Raw genomic sequence first — 7855 nt, forward strand, 5'->3', positions numbered from 1 at the left:
AAGTATTGTTTCTTGATCGAGGCAGTTAGATATCGTTTAGGACCTTGAGCGTGGCTGAGGTCGCACCCAGACCAGCTCTGAAACCAGATTGCATAGCGGAGAAGGTTGGTGGATTCGAAATGGTCGGTAATCTTTGTTGACTTGGCTTCGAAGACCTTAGAAGGCAGGGTAGGAATAGATATAGGTCTGTAGCAGTTTGGGTCAAGAGTGTCCCCCCTTTGAAGAGGGGGATGACCGAAACTGCTTTCCAATCTTTGGAATCTCAGACGACACGAAAGAGAGGTTGAACAGGCCTAAGTAATAGGGGTGGCAACAATTTCCAGCAGATAATTTTAGAAAGAAAGGGTCCAGATTATCTAGCCCGGCTGATTTGTAGGGGGTCCAGATTTTGCAGCTCTTTCAGAACATCAGCGAAGGAGAAATGGGGAAGGCTTGGGCGAGTAGCTGTGGGGGGGTGCAGTGCCTGTTGACCGGGGTAGGGTAGCCAGGTGGAAAGCATGGCCAGCCGTAGAACAATGCTTATTGAAATTCTCAATTATAGTGGAATTATCAGTGGTGACAGTGTTTCCTATCTTCAGTGCAGTGGGCAAGCTGGGAGGAGGTGTTCTTATTCTCCATGGACTTTACAGTGTCCGAACTTTTTTGAGTTTGTGTTGCAGGAAGCAAATTTCTCTTGAAAAAGCTAGCCTTGGCTTTTCTAATTGCCTGTGTATACTTGGTTTCTAGCTTCCCTGAAAAGTTGCATATCACGGGGCTGTTCGATGCTAATGCAGAACGCCATAGGATGTTTTTGTGTTTGTTTAAGGGCAGTCAGGTCTGGAGAGAACCAAGGGCTATATCTGTTCCTGGTTCTAAAGTTCTTGAATGGGGCATGCTTATTTAAGATGGTGAGGAGGCATTTAAAAAAAAAAACCAGGCATCCTCTACTGACGGGATGAGATTCATTATCCTTCCAGGATACCCTGGGCCAGGTCGATTAGAGAAGCCTGCTCGCTGAAGTGTTTTCAGGGAGCGTTTGACAGTGATGAGTGGAGGTCGTTTGACCGCTGATCCATTACGGATGCAGAATGAGGCAAGTGATCGCTGAGGATCTTGGTTGAAAACAGCAGAGGTGTATTTAGAGGGCAAGTTGGTTAGGATGATATCTATGAGGGTGCCCATGTTTACGGCTTTGGGGTGGTACCTGGTAGGTTCATTGATAATTTGTGTGAGATTGAGGCATCAAGCTTAGATTGTAGAATGGCTGGGGTGTTAAGCATGTTCCAGTTTAGGTCGCCTAGCAGCACGAGCTCTGAAGATAGATGGGGGGCAATCAGTTCACATATGGTGTCCAGAGCACAGCTGGGGGCAGAGGGTGGTCTATAGCAGGCGGTAACGGTGAGAGACTTGTTTTTAGAGAGGTGGATTTTTAAAAGTAGAAGTTCAAATTGTTTGGGTACAGACCTGGATAGTAGGACAGAACTCTGCAGGCTATMTYTGCAGTAGATTGCAACACCGCCCCCTTTGGCCGTTCTATCTTGTCTGAAAATGTTGTAGTTAGGGATGRRRATKTCAGARYTTTTGGTGGTCTTCCTAAGCCAGRATTCAGACACGGCTAGRACATCCGKGTTGGCAGAGTGTGCTAAAGCAGGGAATAAAACAAACTTAGGGAGGAGGCTTCTAATGTTAACATGCATGAAACCAAGGCTATTACGGTTACAGAAGACATCAAAAGAGAGCGCCTGGGGAATAGGAGTGGAGCTAGGCACTGCAGGGCCTGGATTCACCTCTACGTCACCAGAGGAACAGAGGAGGAGTAGGATAAGGGTATGGCTAAAAGCTATGAGAATTGGTCGTCTAGAACGTCTGGAACAGAGAGTAAAAGGAAGTTTCTGGGGGCGATAAAATAGCTTCAAGGTATAATGTACAGACAAAGGTATGGTAGGATGTGAATACAGTGGAGGTAAACCTAGGTATTGAGTGATGATGAGAGAGATATTGTCTCTAGAAACATCATTGAAAYCAGGTGATGTCATCGCATGTGTGGGTGGTRGAASTGAAAGGTTGGATAAGGTATAGTGAGCAGGGCTACAGGCTCTACAGTGAAATAAGCCAATAAACACTAACCAGAACAGCAATGGACAAGGCATATTGACATTAAGGAGACGCATGCTTAGCCGAGTGATCATAAGGGTCCAGTGAGTAGAGGTTGGTTGGTGTCACGGCGATTCAGACAGCTAGCCGGGCCATCGGTAGCAAGCTAGCATAGGATGGAGGTCTGTTTTTAGCCACCTGGTGCGTTTCCGTCGGTAGATTAGTGGGGTTCCGTGTGGTAGAGGGGATCAATCCAATTGGCAAAATAGATATAGGAGAAGAAAAATTGTCCGATAGACTTATTCAGATAGCAGCCGATAAGACAGCTAACGATTAGTGGGCCGCAGATGGGCGTTCAGGTAACGTCGCGACGGAGGGGCCAGTTGGATAACTCTCTCGGGAGTAGTGCCAGACATGCACACAAACATATACCGTTGGCATTGCTGTTATGATTTTAGTTGTCCTTGATGTCCTTTGTTTTTGATTTTTTTGCATTGTTGTTTGCTGTTTTCTTATGTTTTTTACTTTTTTCTCTTTAGTTCATTCTCTTGGTTGATGGTGCATTCGGGGGTTCTTGGGGGTGGAATTATGGAATTAATTGTATTATTTATTTATTTTATTCTTCTTGGGGGTCTCGAATGGTTGAGGGACAGCTATTGGGGAACTGTGGGGGGGGATCTTGGAGGGTTCGGTTCACGTTTTTTGGCCTGGTGGGAGATCTGTCAATGTGCCCTTGAGCAGGGCGTTGACCCTGGATGCTTCTGTGTGTCGCTCTGAATGGGAGTCTGTTGGATGACTGGTGTGATGTAGTTGTTGAGCGGCTTCACTGCAAGTATATTGTATGTTTCGGATATTCAATAAATATATATATATATATATATATTTTTTAAAGAACAGCAGATCTCCAAGAAGTCACATGGGTCCTGAACCTACTGCACATACTGGTAAGTGTCTGAGAATATCACCCTCTCTCATACAGACTGGACTCTCTCATAGAATCACATGCCTTGCGATTGACTAGCGTCCTGTCCAGCAAGCTGCCTTGAGCTACAGAAACAGGAGATAGGCTCCTGCCCTATGGGCCTTTCTGGCTTGGACTTACATACAATCACATAGTACAAATATTCATTATCATTATCATTATCATTATACAACATTAAAAAAGTATCAGAGTTCTCAGTGTAGGTGACAGGTTTGGTCTGTCAAACGTTTCCTGATTAGTTGTTATTACCACTGATGGCATGTTGATTCAGCTCAACCAAGCAGAAAGCAATCTCCCCCTCACATTAAAGTAATCTTTCCCATGTGACCTTCCTCTGCTCAGCCTAAAGGGGAGACATACAAGATATGTCCCAAATGGCACCCTATTCCCTATATAGTGGCATAGGGCTCTGGTCAAAAGTAGTGCACTATGTAGGGGAATAGGGTGCCATTTGGAACTCAGRWTTAGAAAACCTGCAGTGCTTACCAAATCGGTGGCGGAGGCCTAGCCTGAGAGGATTTAGGAGAATAAAAACCTGCATGGTAGACTACAGTAGCTGCTCCTGGACCATGTAATATAATCCCAAATGGCACCCTATTTCCTATGTAGTGCACTACTTTTGACCAATGGTGGGCTCTGGTCAAAAGTAGTGCACTACATAGGGAATAGTATGTCATTTGGGACATAGGGGTATTATATTCCCATTGACAAATCCTCCCCAACTGATTAACAAACTGTGGTGGGTTCTAATCTCTAAGTAGAGATAGAACCTGGTGCCAGATCCGTCCCGAATGGCACCCTATCACCTATTTAGTGCACTACTTTTGATCAAGGACCACATGGTTCTGGTCAAAATKWGTGCACTATATATAGGGAATAGGGTGCCATGTGGGACGGATCCTTTTCAGTAATGGAATTGAATTGAACACCCCCTCTAGAGATAATGCATTAACAATGACCAATCCCAATAGATTAGTTTAGAATAAGACTTTGGATCCAATTAGTTGATAATACACTGAAGTACAATAGCCTAACTGTAACATCAACCAATGGGCCGGATTGCATCATCATCATCACAAAACAAACAGAACAGGATTTAGAAAATGCCTAAAACTAGAACGAGACATGTTTTGAATCACCCATTGACAACAAATTATGAAATGTATACATTTGTGAGTGGGATAAAAAACACTTAAGGATATTATACGTACGCTACCATTCAAAAGTTTGGGGTCAATTAGAAAATGTCCTTGTTTTTGAAAGAAAAGCAAATTTTTGGTCCATTTAAATAACATCAAATTGATCAGAAATACAGTGTAGACATTGTTAACCCTCCTGCTGTGTTCCGGTCGAATTGAACCGATTTACAAKTTTTCKCTCTGAAAAATGTAGTTCATTTAATCGGGTTGCCTTAAGGTTCCATGACTTTGTCCACACAGGGCATCTGAACACACAAAAAACATTTTGATGATGTTCATTACATTTTGGGTGTTTTATTTAACTTTTGTAMWCCTGTGGTGTTCCYGGTGAMAAATGACAGGTCATTAGAAAGGAATGGGTGAGACTACAATTACTGTATAAAATTGAGTTCAGGCACATGCCCATTCTTCAGATGAACACACTTCCTCTCCCGGACGCCCACATGCATGTGTGTTTGAGCACACACACACACCTCACTCCCCTTCTTGGCTTCAAAGGCAAAACCCAACGTAACCTTACCCCAATAGATTTTTTCCCCCCACGGGAACCACACCTGTTGGCATTCTCACAAACAATTGCACCATTGTTTCAATAATATATAGAACTTTTCTCACAGCTCTGGTATATACAGCTTTTTTGATGCCTTGCACACAATTAATTCTGTGGCAGCACAATGTCCAAACAATATACTGTATGTGAGGATCTTGATCATATCTTTGATCATGACATTGGTGAGGAGGAGAGAGTCCTTGTTAAACTTTGACACAAAGTAGTCTGTGATAGATAGCACAATATGTTGTATGAGCTCAGGTCAATGAGGCCTACAGGCCATAAATAGCAAATAGAAGTTCAAAACTTGTATTGTTCACAAGAACTTTAGGTGATAAAAGATGTCATTTTGGACCGGGAACACAGAATGAATTAACATGAAACAAACACAACAGGAGGGTTAATGTCGTAAATGACTATTGTAGCTGGAAACGGCTGATTTTTTATGGAATATCTACATAGGTGTACAGAGGCCCATTACCAGCAACCATCACTCCTGTATATATCTGTATGCCTAAAAGGCCAGCATCCTGGAGTTGCCTCTTCACTGTTGACGTTGAGACTGGTGTTTTGACGGTACTATTTAATGAAGCTGCCAGTTGAGGACTTGTGAGGAGTCTGGTTCTCAAACTAGACACTCTAATGTACTTGTCCTCTCGCTCAGTTGTGCACCGGGGCCTCCCACTCCTATTTCTATTCTAGTTAGAGACAGTTTGCGCTGTTCTGTGAAGGGAGTAGAACACAGCGTTGTACGAGATCTTCAGTTTCTTGGCAATTTCTCGCATGGAATAGCCTTCAGTTCTCAGAACAAGAATAGACTGACGAGTTTCAGAACAAAGTTGTTTGTTTCTGGCCATTTTGAGCCTGTAATCGAACCTACAAATGCTGATGYTCCAGATACTCAACTAGTCTGAAGAAGGCCAGTTTTCAGCTGTGCTAACATACTGGCAAAAGGGTTTTCTAATGATCAATTAACCTTTTAAAATTATAAACTTGGATTAGCTAACACAGGAGTAATGGTTGCTGATAATGGGCCTCTGTACGGCTATGCAGATATTCCATAAAAAATCTGCCGTTTTCTGCTACAATAGTCATTTACAACATTAACAATGTCTACACTGTATTTCTAATCAATTTGCTGTTATTTTAATGGACAAAACATGTGTTCAAAAGCAAGGACATTTCTAAGTGACCCCAAACTTTTGAACGGTAGTGTATGTCAACACTAACTTCCATGCAGCAGTAGTCTGCAGCTGTGTGTGTGAGTATGTGGTTTGGTAGCTAATTAACAAACAGAACAAGGGCTCTGTTATCAGGAGTAAAGAGCAGGCTTGTCACAGACGGAAGCATGTGATTGGAGGTGCTATCATTGAGTCTAGCAGCTGATTGGAGGAACGGTCACAGAGATGAGTGCCTGACCTTGGAAGCCATGAGTGATGGTTGAGGTGATTGGAGGAGGAATTGTGGCTCTCTCTGTATAATGATTGGACCAACTGTCTTCAAACCTCATCCCATTGGAGTTTGAGTTTCCTCCATACAATGTAAAGTGCTTCGAGCATCTGAAAAAGGACTATATAAATCCAATCCAGTTGTTTGTTTCAAGCTTGAGCTCGGATAAACTGCCACAGGTACTGAATAAACTGTTGATGAAGGGCCACAATTCTAGGGTGGCAGGTAGCCTAGGGGTTTAGAGCATTGAGCCAGTAACTGAAAGGTCACTGATTTGACTCCCTGAGCCGACTAGGTGAAAACTCTGACGATGTGCCCTTGAGCAAGGCACTTAAAATGGAACTAAACCCTTTAAAAAAAGAAACGTCCTCTCACTGTCAACTGCGTTTATTTTCAGAAAACTTAAAATGTGTAAATATTTGTATGAACATAACAAGATTCAACAACTGAGACATAAACTGAACAAGTTCCACAGACATGTGACTAACAGAAAGCCCTCACCCTCCGATCCAACAGGTCCCAGACGTGCCAATAGGATGAGATCCGGGCTCCTCGCTGGCCATGGCAGAACACTTGCATTCTGTCTTGCAGAAGTCACACACAGAACGAGCAGTATGGCTGGTGGCATTTTCATGCCGACGGTCATGTCAGGATGAGCCTGCAGGAAGGGTACCACATGTAGGGAGGAGATGTCTTCCCTGTAACGCAACAGACGGTTTATGCCCGCATGAAAACAAGCTTCAGTCCGGTGACGCTGTGACACACTGCCCCAGGACATGACGGATCCTCCACCTCCAAATCGATCCCGTCCAAGAGTACAGGCCTCGGTGTAACGCTCATTCATTTCGACAATTAACGCAAATCTGACCACACCCCTGGCGGACAACAACCGGGACTCGTCGTGAAGAACACTTTTTGCCAGTCCTGCTGCTGGTAGCGACGTGGGTTGTGCCATAGGCGACATTCGTTGGCGAGTGATGTCTGGTGAGACCTGCTGAAAACACGGCTACAAAGCCCTCAGTTCAGCTCTCTCAGCCGTATGGCGTGACAGTCTGAGCACTTGAATGGAGAGATTTGGCATTCCTGTGCTGTAAACGGGCAGTTTTGTGTATCCTGTACTGTTCCCGCAGGTGTGATGTTGCGAGTACCGGAGCCTGTGCAGGTGTTGTTACACGTGGTCGCACTGCGAGGATGATCAGCTCTCCGTCCTGTCTCCTGTAGCGCGTAGCGCTGTCTCACAGTACGGACATTGCAAATTTATGCCCTGGCCGACATCTGCCAGTCCTCATGCCTCCTTGCAGCTGCCTAAGGCACCGTTCACGCAGATGAGCAAGGACCTGGCATCATTTCTTTTGTGTTTTCAGATCAGTAGAAAGGCATCTTTTTGTGTCCCTACGTTTTATAAACTGTGATCTTATTGCCTATCATCTGTAAGCTGCTTAGGATCCTAACGACCGTCCAAGGTATGTTCATAATTGTTTATGGTCATTGAACAGGCATGGGAAACATTGTTTAAACCCTTTACATAAAATCTGTGAATTATTCGGATTTTACAATTACTTGAAAGACAGGGTCCTGAAAAATTTGCGTTTCTTTTTTTGC

This window comes from Salvelinus sp. IW2-2015, linkage group LG30 (assembly GCF_002910315.2).
Source record: "Salvelinus sp. IW2-2015 linkage group LG30, ASM291031v2, whole genome shotgun sequence".
Lineage (NCBI taxonomy): Eukaryota > Metazoa > Chordata > Actinopteri > Salmoniformes > Salmonidae > Salvelinus > Salvelinus sp. IW2-2015.